Source organism: Mesoplodon bidens (assembly GCF_964165515.1).
Source record: "Mesoplodon bidens genome assembly, chromosome: 15".
NCBI lineage: Eukaryota > Metazoa > Chordata > Mammalia > Artiodactyla > Ziphiidae > Mesoplodon > Mesoplodon bidens.
In genome coordinates this window covers 25,105,617-25,131,346 of record NC_138171.1, presented here as the reverse complement: position 1 = coordinate 25,131,346, position 25,730 = coordinate 25,105,617, and the positions used below count along the sequence as shown (strand labels likewise).

Genomic DNA, 25,730 nt, shown 5'->3' with positions numbered 1-25,730 from the left:
CCACACTAATTGGATGAGATTCCATGAGACTGAATAAAGAATAACTACTAAGGAAATAACAATTACCGGAGATCACACTGGGCTGGGAAATGTTCAAGCTCCCATTAGCCGAGTGAAGGGACATTGCCAAACATTCAGTAGAGACTCCAGAAAGATCCTGCCTTAGGAATTACAATAACCTAGTAATAGCAAAAATGTTATTTTAGAGTCTCTTTAACAAAACTTGAAAACATGCCTCAAAAGTATCAAGATGATCCTAAGTAAATTAACACTGCTTGAAAAAGAAGAGAAAAAGAAAAAAGAAAGAAAATACTTGCTTGAACAAAACTCAACACTATTAAAGAAGACAACAAAATCCACTCAACAACATAGCCTCATAGTCTTCATAATATCCCATGTACAATAAAAAATTACTAGATAGGCAAAGAAGCAGGAAAATGTAACCCATAACTAGGAGAAAACAAATCAATAGAAACAGACCCAAAAATGACAAGTTGATGAAAACAGTAGACAAGGATTTTAAACAAGCTTTTATAAATATGTCCAAGGACATAAAGGAAGATGTGAATATAATAAAGGAGACAGAAATTCAAGAACTGAAAAATAAAGTATCTGAGGATTTCAACTTTCTGGAAGATGGAATAGATGTACTTTTTCCTATTCCTCTCACTAAGTACAACTAAAAACACTGGGTGTTATATATAAAACAAACATAAGAAGACTCTGAAAGATGGAGAGAAAAAAGCAAACTGACTGGGGACGTTGGGACCTGGGGACCTGAGGAAAGACACAATGATGAATTCCCTTGGTTTTATTTTTACCTCACATATCCCAAACAATGCCTATGAATTGGGGGGGTGATGGGGGAATGGATGTAAAGGGAGGTAAAGTTATTATAGTTCACCAAAACTGATAAAATGAAGACACGATAGATTGTGATGTTATGTATACATAATAAAATACCTAGAGTGACCACTAAAAGCTTACCCTCCAAGATAAGGAACAAGGCAAGGATGTTCTCTCTCACCACTCCTATTCAACATAGTGCTAGAAGTTCTAGTCAGTGCAATAAGGCAAGAAAAGGAAATAAAAGGCATACAGATCAGAAAGGAAGAAATAAAACTGTCCTTATTTGCATATGATGTAATTGTCTATGTATAAAATCCCAAGGAAGCCACAAAAGATCTCATAAAACTATTAAATGAATTCAGCAACATTACAAGATACAAGACATAAATCAATTGTATTTCCATATACTGACTTTAGACATATGGACACCAAAATCAAAACTACAGTACCATTTATAAATTCTCAAACAACAACAACAAAAAGGAACTAGTTAGATGTAAATTTCTAACAAACCATGTGCAGGACTTGTATGCTGAAAACTACAAAACTGTTAAAAGAAATCAAAGATCTAAAAAAAAAAAAAGAATGTATGGGTAGAGAGAGGATCATAATATCTGGAAGGTACTTTCAAATGGTTAAAAAAAGAAAGAGAGTGAGAGCAAATAATAAAGCAAGTGGAGCAAAATATTAACAATTGATGAATCTGGATAAAGGGAATACAGATGTTTCTTAGACTATTCTTTTGACTTTTGTGAAAGTTTGAAATTGTATTAAATAAGATCATTTAAATATCATATTAAAAATAAATGTATGGAGAGACATACTACATTCAAGGATTAGAAAACAGCCTAGTAAAGAGGTCAATTCTCCTCAAATTAATATACAGTATAATTCAATTCCTATCAAAATATCATAAGTTTTGATATTGACAGACAAGATTATTCTAAAATTTATATAGAAAGGCAAAGGAACTAGAATAGCTAAAACAATTTTGAAAAAAGAATAAAGTAGGAGAATCAGTCTACCTAATTTCTACACTTACTATATAGCTAAAGTAGTCAAGACTGTGATAATCAAATTTCTGAAAACTAAAAATAACAAGAAAATCTGAGGATACATTACATACAGGGAAATAATAAGAATTACTGACTTTTCATCACAAACAATACAAGCCATAAAACAATGGAATGACATTTTTAAAGTGCAGAAAGAAAAAAATGTTAACTCAGAATTCTATATCCAATAAAAACTTTCTTCAAAATTAAGGTGAAATAAAGACATTTAAAGACAAAAGCTGAGAGAACTTGTTGCCAATAGACCCATACTATAAAAAAATTTTAAAGGAACTTCTTTGGGCAGAAGAACTTTGTTTTATAATATGAATGAAGAGCATCAAAAATGATAACCATGTGGGTAATGGTTTTCCCTATCTTAATTTCTTAAAAAATAATTGACTACTTAAAGAAAAAATAATAACAGTGTTTTATGGGATTTATAACACATTTAGAAGTAAAAGTATGACAAAACTACCAAAAGGCAGGAGGAAGGAAGTAGATACTTTCTATTGTAAGGTTCGTAAGTTATACATAAAATGGTAAAAAAGAAAAAAAAATTGAAACTCTAGAAATAAACCCATACCTCTATGGTCAAAATCAGTTGATTTTTGGTGAGAATGCCAAAACCATTCAACAAATGGTACTGGGACAACTGGATATCCACATGTAAAAGAAAGAAATTGGGCCCATAATTCACGCCATATATAAAAATTAACTCAAAGAGCTAAAACTATAAAACTCTTGGAATGATACAGGTGAAAATCTGTATGACCTTGCATTAGATAATAGTTTCTTAGATATGACACCCAAAGCACAAGCAATCAAAGAAAAAATAAGTAAATTAGACTTCATCAAAAATAAAAATTTTTTATGCTTCAAGGGACACATAAAGTAAAATGACAACAGAATGGGAGAAGAATTTTCCAAATTATATATCTGGTAAGGATCTAGTATCCAGAATATACAAAGAACAATTCAACAGTAAAAAGGAAAATATCTCAATTTTAAAATGGGTGAAGGATTTGAATAAACATTCCGCCAAAGAAGATATATAAATGGGCAATAAGCACATGAAAATATGCTCAACATCATTCATCATTAGGGAAATACAAATCAAAATTACAACGAAATACAACTTCACACCCACAAAAATAGTTACAATTTTTTAAAAGGACAGCTGTTGGCAAGGATGTGAAGAAATTGGAACCCTCATACATTGCTGGTGGGAATGTAAAATTATGCAGCTACTGTACAAAATAGTTTGGCAGTTCCTCAAAAAGTTAAGCATAGAATTACCATATGACTCAGCAATTCCACTCATAGGTATACACCCAAGAAAACTGAAAACATGTCTACACGAAAACATGTACATGAATGTTCATAGCAGTATTATTCATAATAGCTTAAAAATGGAGACAACTATCCATCAACTGATGAACTGATAAACAAAATGTGGTATATTTCATACTATTTAGCCATGAAAAAGAATGTGAAGTGCTGATACATGCTACAACATGGATGAACCTTGAAAGCATTGTTAGGTGGAAGAATCCAGACACAAGAGACCACAGGTTTTAAGATTCCATTTATATGAAATGTCCAGAATTGTTCAACCTATAGAGACAGAAAGTAAATTAGTGGTTGCCATTGATGGAATGAGGAGGAAATTGGGGCTAACTGCTAATAGGTAGTGTACTTCTTTTGGGGTGATGGAAATGTTCTGGAATTAGATAGTGGTGATAGTTGTACAACATAGTGGATATACTAAAAACTACTAAAGTGTACACTTAAAAACAGTGAAATTTATGTTATATGAATTGTATGTCAATCAAAAATGAAAAACAAATCACAAGTGTTATACTTTAATCATATCAATAATTACATAAAATATAAATGGTCTGAGATAGCTGAAGATAGTGATGGCCACTTGGCTACCTGTCTCACACTATTTCTTCCAAAAACAATACAAAAACAAAAAATAAATAAATCTATGCCTTCAGGATAAATTAAAGACAGAGAATTCTGAAATTTCAAAATAACTGTAAGAGGAGAAAAATCTCCAAATTCCAGCATGTAATTTCTCTTTCTCCTGCCACACTCCTGCCCTACTGTCAGGCTTCATGGTGAGCAGACACATGGAGAAAAACTCCCAGAACTTCTGCTGCCAGTGTCCTTGTCCCCACAGTGGACCACAGCCACCCCCTGCCTCTACAGGAGACCCTGCAACACTAGCAGGTAGGTCTGGTTCAGTCTCCTATGGGGTCACTGCTCCTTCCCCTGGGTCCTGATGCACATGCTACTTTGTGTGTTCCCTCCAAGAGTGGAGTCCATGTTTCCCCAAGTCCTGTCGAAGTCCTGCAATCAAATCCCGCTAGCCTTCCAAGTCTGATTCTCTGGGAATTCCTCCTCCCGTTGCTGGACCTCCAGGTTGGGAAGCCTGACATGGGGCTCAGAACCTTCAGTCCAGTGGGTGGACTTCTGTGGTATAATTGTTCTCCAGTTTGTGAGTCACCCACCCAGTGGTTATGGGATTTGATTTTATTGTGATTGGCCCCCTCCTACCATCTCATTGCAGCTTCTCCTTTGTCTTTGGATGTGGGATATCTTTTTTGGTGAGTTCCAGTGCCTTCCTGTCAATGATTGTTCAGCAGTTAGTTGTGATTCAGTGCTCTCGCAAGAGGGAGTGAGACAAATTATTATTTGAAGAAATAATAACTAAGAACTACAAAGTCTCAGAACAAAGAAAATTACCAGGGATTAAGAGGGTCATTACATAATAATAAAGGGTAAATTCACCAAGAATATATAATAATCCTAAATGTGTATATATCTAACAAAAAGTTTCAAAATACATGAAGCAAAACTGATAGAATTGAAAGGTAAAATGGGGGACTCCATAATTATAGTTGGAGTATCAACACTCCTTTCTCAGTAATTGATAGAACTACTAGACAAAAATTAGTAAGCATATAGAAGAACTCAACCAAATTGATCTAACTGACATTTATAGACTACTCCATCTAACAACAGCAAAATAAATATTTTTTTCAAGTGTACATGGAAAAACTAATCAGGTGTACATGGAAAGTATAATCAAGATAGGCCATATGGTGGGCTATAAAATTAACCTTAACAAATTTAAAAGAGTTTAAATCATGCAAAGTATGTTTTCGGACCATAATGGAATTAGACTAGAAATCAAAACCAGAAAGATAACAGGAAAATCTCCGAATATTTGGATAGTAAACAACATGTTTCTAAATAATCAAAAAGTCAAAGTATAAAAATTAATAAAAACAAACAAACAACAACAGCAAAAAATCAGAGTCTCAGGTGAAATTATAAAAAATTTTTACTGGGATCCGGGACTTCCCTGGTGGTCCAGTGGCTAAGACTCCAGGCTCCCAATGCAGGGGGCCCAGGTTCGTTCCCTGGTCTGGGAACTAGATCCCACATGGCTCAACTAAGAGTCTGCATGCCACAGCGAAGATCTAGCACGCGGCAACGAAGATCCTGCGTGCCGCAACTAAGACCCTGCGCAGCCAAATAAATAAATAAATTTAAAAAAAAAATTTTTACTGAACAAAAATAATACAACAATCAAAAATTTTAGAATGCAATGCTTAGAGGGAAATTTGTAGCATCAAATGCTTATATTAGAAAAGGAGAAAAGTCTCAAATGAATAAACTAAGCTTTCACTTTAAGAAATCAGAGATGAACAAACTAAATCCAAGGCAAGTAGAAGAAAGGAAATAATAAAGATAAGAGCAAGAATCAATGAAACTGAAAACAGAAAAAACAACAACAAAAAAAAAGGAAAAGAAAGCAGTTCTTTGAAAAGATGAGTAAAATTGATATACTTCTAGCAAGACCAACAAAGAAAAAAGATACAAATTACCATTAGCAGTAATGAAAGTGATTATACACTCTTAAAAGATAATAACAGGGACTTCCCTGGTGGCACAGTGGTTAAGAATCTGCCTGCCAATGCAGGGGACACAGGTTCGTTCCCTGGTCCAGGAAGATCCCACATGCTGTGGAGCAACTAAGCCTGTGCACCACAACCACTGAGCCTGTGCTCTAGAGCCCGTGAGCCACAACTAGTGAAGCCCATGCATCTAGAGCCCATGCTCCACAACAAGAGAAACCACCACAATGAGAAGCCCGCACACCGCAATGAAGAGTAGCCCCCACTTGCCACAACTAAAGAAAGCCTGTGCGTAACAATGAAGACCCAACACAGCCAAAAAAAAAAAAAAAAAAAGATAATAAGGGAAGACTGTGAACAACTATGCACATACATTCAACAACTTAGATGAAACGGACTAATTCCTTGAAAGTCACTCAAGATGAAATAGATAACCTCAATATTTCTATAACTATTAAAGACATTGTATTCATAGTCAAAAACCAGAAAGGAATCTCCTGTCCCAGATGTTTCAGCTTACATACTGTACTATTCCATTTTTATCACATTTTCAAAAAGACAAAAAACTATAGTGATAGAGAAAAAAAGAGTGGTTGCCAGGGGTTAGTTAGTGATGAGGGCAGGGTGGGGAGTAGGACTACAAAGGAACAGCATGAGGGAACTTTCTAGGGTTATGGAACTGTTCTGTATTCTGTTTGTGAATCTATACATGTGTTAAAATGAACTGTACACACAAAAATGTCAATTTTACTGTATGTTCACTTAAAAAAATTCTTTTGTATAACCAGGACTCCTTGGGCAAATGGTTGATTCCAGACCTGGGGCACAGGAGGTACAAGACAAGCCTGGAGCATCTTGTTATGCTCTAAAGTAAGGAATTACTCAAAATAAGAATGGGCACATGTCTTGAGGGCAAAAGAGCCAGCTTGAAGGAGTTCATAATGACAATACCTTAACATTTTAGCACCAAAATAATTAAGGACAGTAATAAATTATACACAATTAAAAATAGAAATCTATGAATCCCAACTTGTAGCAAATAGATACATACATACATTTATACATACATACATACTGTTGCTTACAATAGAATGTCTAGTGCTTACTGTTAAATACAGAGGCAATACTGAGGTTGCGAAATCATATTTTGCAACCATCATAACAAAGATCAGCTCAGGCAAGAATATCAATGAATATTAAATCTAGGAGCACATTTTTATGAGGTGCAGGATATTTGCATGATCTTAAAGTGCGTCCCCATAGATGGTTTATTGGTTATCAGGGAAAAATTAGTAACTGTACAGTAGAGAAATCAAACAACTTGACCAGGTGATCACAACATCACAAATAAGGGGTAGATGGATATTGTATGCCTTAATGGATATTAAACCCTGAGGAGAACAGAGCTTTTATGTAGTATTCTGATAAGAAATGCATAACCTGAATCTAATTATAAGGAAACATCAGACAAACCAAAACTGTTTCTGTTTTTTGGAATGTTCTATTTTTTAAAATGTGAGTGTTATAAAAGACAAAGAAAGGCTGTGAAAATGTTCAAGATTAAAGGAGACTAAGGAGACTTGACAACAAAATGCAGTGCCTGACTTTAGACTGGATCTTGTGTGAGAGGTGGGGGAAATTCCATAATTGACATTATTGGGTCAATTAACAAATTAGAGTATGGGGACTTCCCTGGTGGCACAGTGGTTAAGAATCCCCCTGCCAATGCAGGGGACATGGGTTCGATCCCTGGTCCTGGAAGATCCCACATGCTGTAGAGCAACTAAGCCCACGTGCCACAACTACTGAGCCTGCGCTCTAGAGCCCACAAGCCAGAACTACTGAGCCTGCATGCCGCAACTACTGAAGTCTGCGTGCCTAGAGCCCCTGCTCCGCCACAAGAGACGCCCCTGCAACGAGAAGCCTGAGCACTGCAGCGAAGAGTAGCCCCCACTCACTGCAACTAGAGAAAGCCCATGCACAGCAACAAAGACCCAACGCAGCCAAAAATAAATCAAAAAAAAAATTGGAGTATGGACAATTGACTAAAGTTTCATATCAATGCTAAATTTGCTGAAGTTGATCAACATCGGGTGCTTAAGTCATAAGATATCCTTATTCTTAGGAAATATACTCTGAGGTATTTGGAGATAAAGGACCATGATGCTTCCAACCTATTCTCAGACTGTTCAGAAAAAAACTGTGTTTATGTGTGCATGTGTGGCAAGATGTGTGTGTGAGTGTGTAGAGAGACACAGACAGTGAAAATGATAAAGCAAATGGATAAAAATGTTAACAGGTAAACATAGGTAAAGGAAATATAGGCAATTTCTGTACTGTTTTTATTTTTCCCAATTTTTTTCATAAATTTAAAATTATTCCTCCCTCAAATTTAAAAATTTTGTTCTTCAAAAGACACTGATAAGAAAATGAATAGGCAAACCTTAGCCTAGGAAATATTCACAATACACATACAGGACAAAGGATTTGTATATAAATAACTCCGACTCAATAATAAAAAGACAAACAAGCCCAACTGAAAAAGGGGTAAAGGGCTTCCCTGGTGGCGCAGTGGTTGATAGTCTGCCTGCCAATGCAGAGGACACAGGTTCGTGCCCCGGTCCAGGAAGATCCCACATGCCACGGAGTGGCTGGGCCCATGGGCCATGGCCGCTGAGCCTGTGCGTCCGGAGCCTGTGCTCCGCAACAGGAGAGGCCACAACAGTGAGAGGCCCGCATACCGCAAAAAAAAAAAAAAAAGAAAAAAAGAAAAAGGGGTAAAAACTGAGACAGGCACTTCATAAAGGAAAATGTACAGGTGGACAGTTAACATATGAAAAAATCCTTAACAGAATTATGCATCAAGAAAACACAAATTAGGGACTTCCCTGGTGTCACAGTGGTTAAGACTCCACGCTCCCAATGCAGGGGGCCCGGGTTCAATCCCTGGTCAGGGAACTAGATCCCACATTCACGCCACAACAAAAGAGCTCTCGAGCACAACTAAGGAGCCCACCTTCCGCAACCAAGACTCAGTGCAAGCAAAATAAATAAACTGAAAAAAAAAGAATCCACTATGATGGGAAACATTTCATTAAAACACACACACACACACACAAATTAAACCACAATGAGATACTATTTTACACCCACTAGAATAACAACAACAAAAAAAGAAAAACTGTCACTGCCAAATGTTGGTGAGGATGGATGTACAGCAAACAGAACTCTCAAACATTGCTGATGGGAGTGTAACCACTTTGGTAACGTCTGTCAGTTTCTCATTAAATTAAACACACACCTAACCTTACATACCTACAATTCTACTTCTAGTTATTTACCCAAGAGAAATGAAGCCATATGTATACAAAAAGACTTGTACAAGGATATTCGTAGCAGCTTTATTTATAGTGGACAGCTCAAATGTTCATCAACAGGTGAATGGAGAAACAAACTGTGGTATATCCATTAAATGGAATTCTACTCAGAATTAAAACGGAAGAAGTTTCTGATACAAACTGTGGATGAACCTCAAAAACATTATGCTAAATGACAGAAGCCAGACACAGAAGAGTACATATTGTATGATTCCAATTATATAAAGTTCTAGAATAGGTGAAGCTAATCTGTGTGAAAGAAAACTAACAATTATTATGAAGGAGGGTGGGAATGATTGGGGAGGGGCTTAAGGAATCATTCTAGGCTGATAGAAATGTTCTGTGTCTGATAAGGTGTGAGTTATACTGGCAGATGCAGTTTTCAAAATCACACATGCAGATTGCATGTGTATATTGTGTATTGTATGATTATTGTATATTTCAGTGTATGTTAATCATATCTCTACTTTTTTTAAAAGGAAAAAAATAGATTATGTCACTACCCTGTTTAAAACTTTTTGCTTCCTGTTGCTAAGATCCAAACTCTTTACTGTGGCTGACAAGGCCCTGCATGATCTGGTCTCTACCTGTCTTTGCAGCCTCATCTCCCATTCTCTCCTGCTTGTTCACTATGCTCTAGCCAGGTTGGTCTCCCTCCTTCTCTTCAAGCCCTTTCCTGCCTCAAGATCTTAGTACTTGCAGTTTCCTCTGTTTAGAACACTCTTTTCCCAGCTCTTTGCATAACTGATTCATTCTCATTCTTCAAGTCTTATCTCAACATCACCTCCTTAGAGAACCCTTTCCTGACCACCCTGTCTAATGTAAGCCCCTTCCAGTTACTCTTTGGTATTATCCTAATCATTTTCTTTTTAGCACTCTTGTTTTTTGCTATGATTTTGTTTCTTATTTTTCAGTTGTTCATTCTTTGTTCTTCATCTCCCTCCACTTCCATTGTTTTCATTGTTCAATACTGTATTCCCATTGCCTAGCAAGGAGTCTGGCACACAGCAGGTACTTAATAAATATTTGTTGAATGAATGAGTAAATTGTCCTCTAAGGGTAGAAAAAATGAGAAGATAATTCTTCAGTAAATACAGAAAACAAAATTGAGGAACATGTGTTTCCATCCAATTTGCCTAAAGAAGTATTCAAGAATTTCTTGGAATAATCTGGTACATCCACTGGGAAAAATTATTAAGGGAAAAAAACATAGTTTTAAACTGTTAAAGTTTTGTGTGTGTGTGTGTGTGTGTGGGGTGGTTCGCGGGCCTCTCACTGTTGTGGCCTCTCCCGTTGCGGAGCACAGGCTCCGGACGCACAGGCTCAGCGGCCATGGCTCACAGGCCCAGCCACTCCGCGGCATGTGGGATCCTCCCAGACCAGGGCACGAACCCGTGTCCCCTAAATCGGCAGGTGGACTCTCAACCACTGCGCCACCAGGGACGCCCTAAACAGTTAAAGTATAATTAATTTTATAATACACTGATAAATTAAATTCAGATAAAATTTAATTGAAATTTGGAATATAAAATTAGAAGATGTTAACAATGTGTTCAAACTTGAAAAAAGTGAATATCTTGGGAAATAACAAAATGTCATCTTGCAGGACCAAGAAGTCATCTAGAATAACCAATATTGCAAAAGTCAGGGATCATGAATTTATCAGGAATATCTTATATTTGTATTAATCACTTGATCCTCCTAGTCATTTGATAGACAAGCCAGAGCTCACATATAGGATGTCTCTGAAAGCCCTCGCCCCAAAAAAACCGAGTTGCCAGCATTGATGAAAATGTGAAATAGCCTGATATGTTGTAAAGAGCACTGGGTAAGAAATCAAAAGCCCCCAAGTATAGTTCACAATTCTTCCACTAACTAGCTGAGTAAATCACTTAATTGCTCTGGGCTGAGGGGTTTTTACTATGTAAAATAAAAGAGATGTAGTAAGTTATCTCCAAGAGCTCTTCCCATAATAAAGTTCTTCAAGGTGGAAATGGAAATAAAATTGGAGATGCATTGCCTAGTAAAGGTGTCCCACGTCCAACATGGTCATATGTGCTCAAGGTTTGAAAATAGAAAGTATTTAGCATGCTTATTTATCTCATTTTTTCTTAGAGAAGGAACAAAGCCTCTCTGAAGTATCTTCCACCGGGGGAGTATCTCCACTGATGTCTAGAAAGCTCTTTGGTTGGTGAAGGAAATGACACCATGGACTCCAGAATACTGTCAGGACAGCTTTCAAATCCAATGGGATGACTATACAGGCTAGTAAAAGAAAGGTAACTTACGAAGGGAAGAAAATTCTTTTATGTGCATCACACTCTGTACTAATTACTTTATGTAGCTATCTCATTTACTCTTATGTTTACTATTCCCATTTTTTAAATATAAATGTTTAGATAGAGGAGAAATTGAGGTTCACAGAGTATAAGTGATTTGGAAGCCCATATCCTTTCCACATTCTATCCCATCTCTGTCCAGAGAGTTAAATTCTTCCATGGAACTTTCTTATTCCTTCTGCAAAAGTTTCCTTGACCATCCTGGCCCAAGGTGATTTCTTCTTCTTCAGAGATTCTCTGGTGCATATTACCTATACTACCAATTTTACACCTATAACTTTATGCAATGTTGGTTATATTTGACTCATTTATTAATCAGTAAGTATTTATTAAACAGCCACCATGGAACTCCACTAGGCAGGGGGATACACAAACGAATAAGACACAGTCTCTGCCCTCAGGAGTTAAAATTTAGTGGCGGAGACAGCCTCATCAGCAGTCTATTAACACCCCGATCCATTCTAAGATTAAATCACTTTCTCTACTCCTGTCTCCTCCAGTTCAGAACACTTCCATTTCAGCTCTCAGTCAAAAACAAAACAAAACAAACAAACATACCAATGATGAGCTGGAAAGTAGCAAAACTATGCCTTAAGGGAAAGGGGAATTTTAATTAATGAATTAACAGTAGCAAATACTCTATAAACATCTAGGACAAAACAAAGAGGAGGTAATAATTGACAGAGAAAGTTAAATTCTAAGCAATAGCACTCTTCCCAGGCAGCACAGAATGACTGGTAACACACTGCTGTCTTCCTAACACATCCCGGGGGTGGGGGTGTGGGGTTGTTGTTGGTGGTGGGGTGGTTATCTCTTGCTGGTAATTAGGCATGGCTTCAGGAACAAGACTATCTATTCCAGCCACTGTTCTATCCAGTTACACTACTAACAACATATTTCTAAGATAGTCTTCTTGAGTGCAATGACTGTTTTCTAACAGATGGCAAAAGTCCACAGATAAAAGTCATGTGGTACATAGAGCAAAGTCTGGTACAAAGAAAAGATTCTGCTCAGCTTTGGTTTCTTCCTGGTTCTTTTAGTCAGTCTAGATCTTGTGCTCTAACAGTGTTAAGTTACTTTTTTTTTTTTCTTCCGTGTCATACTCCAGGATACTGAGTTAATTTAATCCAATTTAATGAGCACTTTCAATATGCAATATGGTTGGTACTTAAGGGAAATAAACATGAATAAGAGGATTCCTGCTGCAAAGAGTTGGGAGTTGTACAAATAATTATCTAGACTCTGGACCTGGTAATGTCATGTTCTGTGACAAGTACTTCTGCTCTTGAGCGCCATATACAAAATCCAGATATATGGCCTAGCACATTCTACCCCATAGTGTAAGATTAAATTACTGTCATCTCCAAGGTTCTGGGCTGTGGTATGTTAATGAGGAGTCCTGGTCTTGCTTACTAATAGGCTTTTCCCAGAAATGAACCTGCAAGCATTCTCTGAAGTGGAGCTGAATTCAGACAGAGGATCTATTGGTCTTACCAGTGTAACCTAGGATCTGAGAAAGAGAGACCAATCCCTGTGACTTCCTATTACCCAACATCTTTCCTAGAGGTACCAACCCAAGCCTCACCCGGCCTACTAAGCAAGAGGTGAGGCAGGTGAATAGATTCCCTTTAAAATGTAAAGGATAGGGTTAAGGGACTGAAATTCATTGAGCATCTACCATGTGTTACACAAAAATCTCATTTAAAGTTTATATTAACACTCTGGAGTATCATTGCTCCCATTTTACATCTGAGGAAACTGAGGCCCAAAGAGGTTAAATAACTTGCCCAAGGTCACATAGCTTGTAGGTGGTGTTGATTCAACTTCGAGAATGGCACTGGATGGAGACCTAGTTCAGAAATCTGCTGGATCCTGGCTCTACCAGGGACCTATCATGGCTAAGTGATATTTCAAATTATCGAACTGCTCCAAAGCCATGGACAGGAGGCCCCCACACAGCACGATCAACTCCAAGAAGACCTAGACAATACCTGAAATTCAATTTCACTAAATCCCTTTGGTCTCCAAAATTCAGTTTTTTGCACCTTAATTTCAGGGTGCTTCCAGATTAGAAACGTGAGAGCTCAGATGCCATAAAGCAAAAGAACTCACACCAGGGAAACTCCTGCTGAGTTGGCAACACTCTGGGAGGTGGAGATCCTTGAGGCAGAGGAAGCCAGGGAGCAGGAGAATATAGAAGCCCAGTAGCCCTGAAAGAACTGAAGATCTGGGAGGCCAGGCAAAGCGATCAGAGGGGTGGCCTCACAGCTGGTGGTCATTAACAGCTCAGGGCTGCATAAAAAAGCAGTGGGAAGGCAGGGGATGGTTTCGGTCAGGCTGCCAAAGTCACTGAACCAAATCCTGGAGTCCCAGTTCACTGACCTTTCCCACTCAGCAATTTCCACAGATAAGTCCTTTAAAGGCGAAGGGCTTCAGGAATCTGACAGTTTAATTCTGCTTTGCTGATATAAGGATATCATCACCAAAACTAGAAAGAAAATGGGCCAGTGATTATGACATGATTTTTTAATGAGGTCAACTCTCACTTTTCTGTAGGGAGCTTGCCAGGAATTCTCTAAAACAATAGACAACCCCCAAATCATTTATATTTAACTTTGGGATTTGGGGTGGCACTTGGCAGCAGGTTCCTGAGTATGTTTAACCTGGGTTGAAAATAAAAATTAGTAGTCTTTGGGAATGCACAGATTGATGAATGAGGCACAAAGGGGAACCAACTGTTCATTTAGACGTTGTCATTGATAATCCACAAATGGGGAGGGGAGTTATAAATGAATAATTCTAGCCACCATCAGAAGCTGGTTCTTTGTTAGAATTTGGGCAGAGAACCTCAGCATGAAACTAGGCTGGGGAGAAAGAGTCATTAGCCGGAAGACTTCTGAAATACTTTCCACAGCAAGTTTATACACTTTCAGAGAGGAATTTATTTTCAATCTTTGTTTTCCTTTGGCCTCTGAAGTTCCTTCTCAGAGAAAAAGTCAATTCCCTGCTCTGGACTAGGGCAAAGTACTTGAGGTTTGTCCGTTTCATCCCTGTCCACATGCCTAGTAACTTTAAGATAGACTTCCTCAGGGTTGCAGGTCTACTGATAGTGTTTTCATTTATCTCTTAGGAGGGCCCTGAATTTTCCAAACTGCCTTTGAGAGACTCAGATATTTTAGTTTATAAATAATAGTTAGTACAGACTTTATGTATCCATCAATCATATCATCTGTGCAAAATCAAGAAAATATACTCTAGTGGATACAAACTTAGAGTACCAGGCTCTTAGATATGAGAGGTAATGGAAGTCCCTTGATGGTTTGTTTTCAGTGCAAGACGTACCTGGAGCACATCACTTACTGTAAATGACCTTTACAAGGGGAAGTTACTTTGGAGTGGTTTCACCACATGAAAATGAGACAGGACCATCACAAGAATAAATAAAATCGCTTATCAAAAGCCAGATCCTCAAGTCTAAAAGAGGAGAAAGAACTATTCTTTGCAAGGTTCAAACCTCAGAACAGATTCTACTCTGCTGGTGTGTGGCATTTCCACATCCTGCTTAGACTATCCATCTGCCTCTGCTATACAGACCTCCTTACAGGCCCAGCCCAGCCTTAATGCCTCCTGCTGACGACATGCATTCAGGGAGAATATTCTGTTGCTGCCTTATTTTTATCTCTGGAAAGGATGCCTCTCCTCCTAGCCTGCGGCCCTTGGTCAGGCGGGACTAATGGACTGCTGCCTTCAGGACCCACAGAGGCAGGCAGGCAGGCTCCTGTCAGCTCTGCCACTGCTCCTCCACAGCCCTTCCTACGCAGGCCACAGGCCGGCCATGCTCTTAACCAGAAGTCTAGGCAAGGATTTCAAGTCCTTTTAAGAATTCACACTGGGTCACGCTAACCTAGGGCTCTGAGTCAACAGCTGGGAATATCCTCTGTGAAGGATATAAGGGGGGGCCTGCTGGCTCCCACCTCCTGCTCATCCAGTGGATTGGATCTATTGCAGTCTTGGCATTAGCACAATCACACCTGCCTTTACCAGTTAGTTTACAGAACACCTCAGATGAGAATTGAGTAAGACAAGAGATATAAAAGCAATTGGTAAACTCCAAAGTCCTAGAAAAATGTACAAGACAATATGACCAAAGCTTTCCTAACCCATTCCAGAGTTTAGTCCTTGGATTTCTGTCCTTTTCTCTATTCCCATTCTCCCTGGGTGATCTTATCTGTTCCCCTGGTTTTAATCATAACCTATATGCCAGTAATACCCAAGTCTGCATGTCTAGCTTAAATCTCTCCCCAGAACCTTAGTTTTTATTTCTAATAGATTGCTAGATAACTCTATTTCAGTGTATCCCACAGATATGGTAGAGTAAACGGAACTCACCCACTTCTTCACTCAGCCCTTCTCTTCCTTCGGAATTTAGCATTTAATTGGTGATACCATCAGCCACACAGTCACCTGAGCTAGACGCTAGAGAGCCTTCCTTGATTTTTGCTTTGCCCTCATCCCCTTGCATCCAAGGCCCTTAGGTCTGTTGCTTCTATCCCAAACTTACTAATTCAGGTGCTCATTTTTCTTTCCCCTGTATTATTCTGCTTTAACCTTGATTATTTTCTCTGGTCTTCTTGTCTCCAGATACGTCACATCAATCTACCCTCCACACCTCTGCTAGCACAATATTTGTAAATTAAGTTTGATCATATGTCTCTCCTGCTTAATAAAATGTTTCAGCAGCATCACAAGATATGGTCCAGGCTCCTTAATCTGATATATATAAGGCTCTCCCTGTCTGTTTCTCCTGACCTTTGGGCCCTTCCTGCCCCCATCCTTATTTCCCTCCACATATTTGCTATCACTGACTGGCCTTTCTGTCTGAAATGTGGTCTCCTTCTGTTGTCAACTCCCCAACCCCACATAGCTAAATCCTATTCATCATTTAAGGTTCAGCTTAGATATCACTTCTTCTGAGAAGCCTTCCCTGACTAGCCCCATCCCCTGGTCCATAAGGTGATGGCATATCTTATATATACCTCTATCAATGCACAAGGCTCATTTGTTATTTATTTTTATAATTATATTATACTTATCTCTTTTTCTGGACCGTAAGCTCTTTGTAGGCAGAGACAATGTCTTTATATCCACCATTTCTAGTAGAGTGCATGGCATAAACTAAGCCCCCAATAGTTGTTTGAATGACTGAATGTCAGAAAATTAATCTTAGCTTTTTAAAAAAGTCTTCAATGGTAAAAACTGAAAAATTATTTTAGCTAACCTCAGTTACCTAGCATCCTCTTGCCCTAAGTCCCTGAACATTTTAGGCAGTGAACTGAATTGATTTCTCCGAATATATTTTAAGTTTATGCCAAAAATTACATAGTGATGTTGAAGAAAGGCATTCCTTAAACGTTCCAGTACCCAATTTGATGATCAAATGTCTTGGCTTCTCCCCTTGTCTCCCCACTACTGGGTCTCCAAAGAGTTCCACTGAGACACACACAGCTCAGATATTCTTCTCCCCAAACCAGAGCTCTGATGTGGCCACCTGGGGGCAGTGCAGACTTGTGGATGGACTTCACAGTAAGGCTTAGGGAGTCCCAGCGCTGAGCAGTCCCAGTCTGTGTGCCACTCCGCCCAGTTCCCTTTCCTCCCACTTTGACTCAGGCTCCTACTGACTTGACATGAGGCTGACTGGAATAGGTGCTCAGGTGTGAGGCACACTCACAGAGCAGCATGCATACCCATACCCATACCCTGGAACACTTCTAGCCTCCAACTCCTGAGAGGCAGGGTTAAACAAATCAAGCTGGGGGTTTCTTTGAGCCAGGAAACCTAAATACTTTAAAGGAAAATGTGAAGGCTGGCATTAAACACGGTTTAACAGGTATAACTTTGTTTCATGACACACAGGTTGTGAATATGTCATATTTCTGTAGTTCTCTAAATTAAATATCCTTGGCTCCCATCCATCAGTGGGTGGAAAATCCAATCTTGGTTCTCTTTTCAGGAGCTCACAGGTATTTCAGAAATGTCTCTCAGTGCCTGCCGCCTTTGGAGCTCTTTGCCCGTGACAACTGTCTGTTCTAGGACCCTCTCTCTAGGCCTAACTGGGGCATAGAGACCTCTGCTGAGGCTCCAAAATAGCAGTGCCTTTGGTCACATCTTTGAGCACAAAGTCATCCCCATTCAAGGTCCTACTGTGCCAGGGGTCTGTAGGAGAGCGGGAGCAGGACCTGGCTGCTCAAGGAGACTGCAGTGCCCCTTAGCACCATCCCTTTCAGAGCCAGGCTCAGGAAATTCTCTCTCCTCTGCCCTCCTCTAATCCTAAGAGCCCTTCTTTGTCGCATACAAAACAGCTGTATCCCCTCTGAGACCTGGGCTGATTCCAAAAACAAAAGCCTGTTGATTTCTTTTATTTTTCTTTTCTGAGGCGAATGAAGCCCTGATCCCCAGAACAAAAGGCCCTCAGTTACTCTTTTGGGATGTCCAGTGTAGAAGATAGGAATAGTTCATTCTTTCACAAAGAACAGAAATGGCTGACACCACAGAAAATAAGATGGTTAATTCCTCAAGCAGGTTAGCCTGTCAAACACTAAAGCACTGCTTATCTCACACTTTGTTCCCAGAGTATGGAGCCTCTCCAGGAAGAGGCGGTAGGCCATACTGCAGGTAGAGATCCACACTGACAGTGTTCCAGCCTCAGACTGGGGCGTGCTTCACGTTGAAAGTAAGCAGCAAGCTTAGGCTCCCCCATCTTCTGTGTAGGTCCCAGATTGACTAGGGAGGATGGAGCTGGTGCTCCCACGTTCCAATTCACTGGGGCTGACCTCATTTAGGCCTGATCTCTGGAAGGAGTTTGAAGAACCTATGAGAGAATTACCCCAAGACCACATCTAACCCTTGAATAATGAACTGGATAATGGAATAACAGAAGAGAGCAATCTTGATTACTGATTTATTTTTGTATAAATTTTATTTTTTAATATTTAATTAAAATATCCTTATTTTGATTACGGACATTTTTGTCACCCCGTTAAATTTTGCACCTTAGATGCATACCTTGCTTGTCTCACCCTAGCTTGTCCATTGGCATCTGCCCCTTGCAGAGCTACCTAGAGCCCTTGTAGTTCGTTCACAGGATGTAGCCTGAGCCCAGCTATATGAGACCCTTGGTGGGACACCAGCATCTCAGCCTGACCTTGGGTGAGAGTGGGGGAGCCCAGCATCCTGGGCTAGCACTTCTCCCAGACCCTCAGCTGGACTGTATTGAGGTCACACCTGTAAGGTATTGTACAATGAGACATCTGGGCATCAAGCCAAGAGTCCTTTGATTGATTTTTTTTTTATAGTTGGAGAGAATTTGCTAATATACCACTATTAATCAAGGGTCATATGAGGATCCAAGAATTTCACAAAATCTAGGTTTTTCTGATTTGATTAAGATCACATTCTTTAGTGTGGCCCATAATAAGGCCAGCCCTTCGCCACTTCATTTCATCTGTTTCTAGCCTCATGTCTAGCCATTCCCCCATGTACACTATACTCTTGTCACAGAACAATTTGGTCTGCTTGTTGTTTTCGAAGCATAAGAAGTACTTTCATGCCTCCGTGCCTTTGCTCATGTCGTTTCCTTGCCTGGAATACCTTTTTTCTTCCTCTCTGCCTGATGAACTCTTTACTTATCTTCAGGCCCAAATAAAATATCATCTGCTCTGTAGTTTCCACTAATATGTTCCCCTTACTGAAGTTCACTGACACTCCTGATACTCTCTGTCCCATTTTCATGTAGCTGTTTTTTATGTGTCTCTTTATCGGTGAACTCAGTGAATGGCTTGAAAGAGCAACTACTGAGGTTACTTCCTCTCCCCCTCCTCTTCATTCATTCTCCCCATCCTATGACTTCATTCATCTTTGTATCCACAGCTCTTAGCTTAATGCTTGCCACCTAGGAGTAGGAGTACTTAACAAACATTTGTTGCATTTGATGAAAGCTGCAACGCATCAGGCAAAATGTAGTTCTTTTATTTTCACTTTCTATTTCCACTTCTCAGGAAATTTTGATTACTGGTCTCAACTTCCTCTCCTGATCATTTCTGTTCTTTCTGACCATATGCATCTCGTCCCAGTTGTACCTAGATTTTCTTGGCTAGCTCTCCCAACCCACTCCACTCATTCAGCACATATTTATTGAATACCTGCTGTTCTGCATGCACTATTCTAGGCATTGAGGATACAGCAGTGAACAAGGTAGATGGGATACTTTCATGGAGCTTACATTATGGTTGAATAACTGGACCAAAACAAGTAAACGAACAAGATAATTTCAAATAATGATGAGTTATAGAAAGGAAATAAAGTGATGTGATAGGGAGTGAAGAGACATGAGTCAGGTAAGCCCTCTCTGACAAGGAAACACTGAAATCTGGAGGATAAGAAGGAGAAAGCCATATGGGGATCTGCAGAAAAAAATTTCAAGTGGAAAGGTCAGCAAGAGCACAGGCCTAGAGACAAGATCAAATGACTGAAAATTATGAAGGATTATATAAATAAACAAAACGATTGCTTCAAGACTTTCATTAGCCTGTCAGTATACCGGCATCCCTTTCACAATAGAGTAGCTTCAGTCCCTTCTGAGAAGTGATTGACTTCCCGTAACCTCCACTGTCCCTACCACTCAAATCACAGAATTTTCTTCCAGTGAATCCCATTGAAACTCACCAGAAGTTCATCTGACTGAAGCACCAATCCATGGGATTAGATGCTTTGTGTGGTCCCTTTTAAGGGATTTCCCTCCCCTATCACTTCCAGAAGGACTAGGTGCTGCTCTCCCTTGTCCAGGAACACTCAAATGGAAACCCAGGGGCAGCATTAAGGGGAAAAAGTCAATTCTTTGGACAGATACACACAAGTGGGAGAGCCTGGAGTCCACTTCTGTGAATCCCAGGAGTGTTTCCTCACCCCTACAGCCATTCTTGTTATCCTTTCTCCACACTGTGTGTTGCCCTCCACTGGGCTGCCATGCCCAGCTGGTGAGGGAGTCCAAAAGAGCTGGCCTCCTCTCTTAGATACCAGAGCAGCTGCTTAAAGAGGCTGGAGGGCTTCCTGCCGCTGGAGACATGAAACACTCTCAGTAAGCCAGGAGCCAGAATCAAAACCATATGGTTTGCTTTGCAGTAAAGATCACAGGGCCTGAAAAACTAGAGGAAGGAGGGCCAGCCAGGGAACAAGTTTTGGGAGTAAGAGGGTTGTGCCTATCCCAATCCTGGCAGCCCTGTACTCACAAGTATAGCCCCCCTACCTAAGGGCCCTCCTGTCCTTGAACTCATAGCCCATTTCCACTCTCTTCAGACCCAGATTGGTAGAAGTTCAAACAATAGGGGCTTCCGTGGTGGCGCAGTGGCTGAGAGTCCGCCTGCCGATGCAGGGGACACGGGTTTGTGCCCCAGTCCGGGAGGATCCCACATGCCGCGGAGCGGCTGGGCCCGTGAGCCATGGCCGCTGAGCCTGTGCGTCTGGAGCCTGTGCTCCGCAACGGGAGAGGCCACAACGGTGAGAGGCCCGCATACCGCAAAAAAAAAAAAAAAAAAGTTCAAACAATAAAGGCCAGAGAATGGGATTATCCACTCCCTGGAACATCCTGGTCCCCTAAAGGCCTCCTGACCAGATGCCCCCCAAACGAAAACTGTCCCAATTTACTCTTATCTCTAATGAACTGACATACCCCACACCTTAAAAATATTAAACTAGCAGCCCTTTATCTAGTTGTTTACTGTGAATCTAACTAGATACAGGTTCTCTAAGATTTTTCTTAGATTTTTAGGTTTATCTTAGATTTTTCCAAGATGCTTCTGAGGTAGATAGAATCCATAAGCATTAAAACGAAATGCATGCTAATGACTCCTTCTAAAAAGATAAACTGCATGGTTCTAATGTGGAAGCCTGGAGTTGGATCTGCTTTAGGACTTTAAATGCCAGGGCTTCTGTTAGTTCCAGTGCGTTCCTGTTCTTACTGCTACGTGAGCGGGGATTGTTTAAGGACACTAAAGTTTTGGGAAGGAGGTGCTGCATGCCTGGAACTGGGATAGCTCACAGTGTCTTCTGCTTTGCAGACCAAGGCCAAGGCACCCAAGGAAAAATTGAATCGTAATTCTCACTGTCCACCTGCTGCCTCCCTGCTCCCCAACCCCAGCCCATCACTTCAGTGGCTTCCTGTAAAAGGCAGCATTTGTGGGAAAAGCTCTATGTCCACAAGTCTCCACGTCCATGCAGAAGAGTTTGGGGCAGCTGGCTTTGTTTTAGGGCCCAGGCTGACCCATAAATGGGAGGAACATTCCAGGTAAACTTTTACTATAAGAAAGGGGTAGAGCCTCAGTGCCTCAGAGTTGAAAGCCTGCTCCATAAACCTCTCCCATAATCTGTTCACCCAGGGCAGATCTGCAGTATGCTGGGTCGTGGAAGAAAAAGCAAAAGCAAACAATAAAACAAAAACAAATAAACATGAGTTTTCCTAACTTTCTTCTGCAGGTATTTTCTTGGATGCGAAGGGAAATGAAAAATCTGATAGAGAGAATGGTTCTCCTTCTTGGCTACTGTTGAAAGTAAGTGTTTACAAGGTTGCGTGATCAGGGATTTAAGGGTGGGATTTTGTCTTAAGCTTCAGCAAGTTGCAAAGATGATACTGTCCCTGCCTCCCAGACCTCCTGACCTGCTCCACTATATGCTTAAGTCAAAACAGGGAGCAATCTCCTGAAGCCCTTTGGCTCCAAACAGGACCCTCAATTCTAGCCATCAAAGACATAGCCCTCATTCTAGAAGCTCCAACCATGCATTCGTAGGAAATTTAGAAAAGCTGGAGTTCAGCCTTTGCTCCTCTCCTGATGTTATTTCTCATTGCCCCTCAAGGGCTATACACAGAACGCAAGGGACTGGCTATTCGGGTGAATTCAGTGAGGACATTGCCAGTTATAACTCATTCCTATCAGCCACAGAAACAGGATTAAGTATCAGACACATGTGCCAGAATGTGTTAGGCACTGATAGGTTGATAGGATTGTTTTGAAGCTTTTGACCAAAATTAATTATATTTTAATATGTTCTATATATTTTTGTATAGACTCTATCTTATTTAAGCATCACAATGATGCTAAACTTTGGAAAAGGAAAGTATGACTCTCACTATTATATATACAAACACAAAGAGATTAAATGACTTGCCCAAACTCATCTAGCTTTGTTGTTACTAGAGTCAAGACTAGAACACTGATTGCTGAACTTCCAGTTCAGTGCGTTTTCCGCCATTTCAACTTAAGAACAAACATCCTCCAAAAAGTTGCAGTAAATCAGGGTATTAGCAGTCACTGAAGCCCTTCCCTGGGCTCCCATTATAATTATGGGGTCTTCCTCTTTCAAGGCTGAGCTGTCGTTTGCCACAATGTGCTCCCCCAGATTCACACACAGTTCATGTGCACGGAACACCACCAGGCAGTTTGCATATCATTATCTCAATTCATTCCCCAGTACCTCCATTGAGGATATTATTTACCCATGGTACCAATAAACTGAAGCTCAGAGAAAGCAGATACATTAGTTTAAAATCCTAGAGCTTGTAAGCGGCAGTCGGAGCTGAAACCAGGTCTTCTGATAACTCTGATCCCCTTTCTTGATACCCAAGGAATCCAGAAACATTAGCCATAATAGGAATCAAACATAGATCTCCTCAAGACATGAGTAAGTTTGTGGACTTTACCTGCATGAGGCAGATTCTAGGGCTAGCATATCATGTAATACAGTAGAGAACCTTCAGTTTCTCCAGAAGTGGCAACTATCCTTCCCACTGGGTGTCCACACAGAAACACAGAAGCATGCTTACGTGGCACGTTCTGCCCCGCCTCCCCCTGCCAGGGGTTTGGTCACAGCTACAGCATCTTGACAGCATATTTAAACCAACTTGCAGTAACTGGCAACAAAGTATCATTCCCCGACAGGCTGCGGGTCCTTGAGCTTCTGCAGAGTTTGGAAGAGGGAATCCTTAGCTGAAACATTCAAGAACCAGGGGGTCCCAGAGAGGTACGTAATAAATTCCATTCAGATGTTGGGACTGGTTTTTTTCCTCTTTCTTTCTTTCCTTTTTTTTTTTCAATCACATTTGAAGAGTGAACAAGTTCTTTTCACCTTATCAAGCAAGGTGAGAAGAACATTGCTTCCTTTACTCTTGAGTGGGTCTGCACCAAAGGATTGAGAGAGCTAACAGCATCTGAGTAATTAAGGGTGACATCTGAGTTATCTGAGAGCACTTTGTACATGTGTCAGAATTATCCGAATAGGTAAATGGTGTTGCAAATACTTCAGCAAAATCCAATTACAGGCCTCTGAGTCCATTCTAATTTACGGCTCCCACACTGTTTACCTGCAGTATAGGCAGTGCATCTGTTTTGAAATTCTTCTAAGAAACCATGACTGTGCAAATTGGTCCAACAAATAGCTGAATGTACACATTGCTCTGTTAGAGAGGGAAAGGCAGACATAGACATAAGTACTAAATTTTATCTCATGGCATCTGAGCAGCCTAGATGGCCTGACAGCTTTGTTGTGCTACAATATATGGGTAACACTTGGGTCATTAGATAGCTCACAAAACTCCCCTCCAGCAGCCGAGGCTCTCCTGGGGTTAACTCTTGCTGTGGGGCTGGGATGAGGAAAAACAGACCTTCCCAAGCTGCAGCTGCAATTGACACCTCCTTCACCCCACACCTGAGCTCTTGCTCCCTGGAAGAGAAACCTGAGTAAAGACAGCCATGGCAGCAGAGAAGGGTTCTTCTTGGCAGTGGCTGCTTCTGACTTCAGAGCTGTGGGCACTGAGCTAAAAAGCAGTACACAGAGAGAGGACCAGGAACTAAATGACACCGGGAAATGGGAAACTCAGGGGAGAAAGGACCTGACTTTCTTCCCCTCAAAGACGTGTGCTTTGCAAGGTTCGTCTTTTCATCTGGACTGGTGAGTCTCAAAATTTTTAGTCCTTAGACTATTTGAGCAAAACAAGAGTGTCTCACCTATTTACTAGACTAAATAAACAAGCCAGCAAACAAACAAACAAAAAACCACTTTTGAGCTGTTTTTGCTGAATCCCTGTGATTATTTGTAGCTCCCTTTAAACATGTTTGTTTTGATGCATTTAAGTTTTGATCGAAATCCACAGTGGAAAATATTGTTTCAAAGGAGAAAAAAACAAACCACCCAATATACTTCTGTGCCTTGCATACTGACCCAGCCCACAGAACGATTGGAAGAATCTTTGCCGATCCACCAGAGATCCCTGGATTCCACTTGGAGAGCCCATAGATCTAAAAAACGACATCTTGATTTCAGAACCCTTCTTTTGATCTGGAATTATCTATTGTTGACCACAGAAAGCTTCTACTGGCGATTACCGGAACAGTGCCCTGTAGAGCGAGAGGTGAGCCCAGTGTGGGAGGAAGAAATCTCTTTCTCTTTCTCAGCGGGTATTTCGGTACAGTGCGATATCTATGCTTAGTATGATATCTATGAGCTCAATTTCTTCTTCTCTTTTTCTTCCTCTTCTCTTTCCTTTCTCTCCCCTCCTTCTTCTTCCTCATTTTCTTCTACTTTGTTTGTTTCTTATATAGTAAAAATTTCCCCAAGCCCTCGGTGCCTAAATGATTTTTGCCTGGTACGTTCCACTAATTGAAGTTTCGTAATCACAGTTTCTTATTCGGGTGTGAATTTTCCTATATCTGAGCACCCAGATTATTGTAAATGCAGCCGGCCCCTGCCCATGCCTTGTGTACAGTTACCTGAGATAGTACCAAAGAAGAGAAGGCTGCAGGTTTGTGCCTTTCACTGTACCACAATGCAGAGCTCTATTGAGATACGTGTAGGAAAGGAGAAGAACCTTCGTGGAGGGAGCAGCCATGTTGCAATGAACCGACAACACAGATAATATGAAAAACAAATCCAGGGAGAAATGGAACCATACACTGGAAGCATGAAGTTACAATAGTTCCTTTGGTCAAACTGCTCTGAAAATGCAGGAAAAGACTCTCACTCATGTTGAAGGTAGGGCATGTGTCTGCATCTGCTCTGCTTAAACCACAGGGATCTCATTAAGGATAGGGGCAGACACTGATGGCTTCATTCTGGGCACAACCCTCAGCAGGATGG

The 25,730-nt window shown here is 40.4% G+C and overlaps 2 protein-coding genes across 2 annotated transcripts in view; one reads left to right on the top strand and one right to left on the bottom strand.

Moving 5' to 3' along the window:
* The window catches only part of PIGU (phosphatidylinositol glycan anchor biosynthesis class U), a 577,582-nt gene that overhangs the window by 73,280 nt on the left and 478,572 nt on the right, over window positions 1-25,730 (bottom strand). The window lies entirely within an intron of this gene.
* Window positions 23,574-25,730, top strand: part of ASIP (agouti signaling protein) — a gene marked incomplete at its 3' end in the record, with an annotated part of 115,913 nt that continues 113,756 nt past the window's right edge. The window contains exons 1-2 of the mRNA XM_081256178.1: window positions 23,574-23,618; window positions 24,918-25,005. The remainder of the gene's footprint in view (window positions 23,619-24,917; window positions 25,006-25,730) is intronic.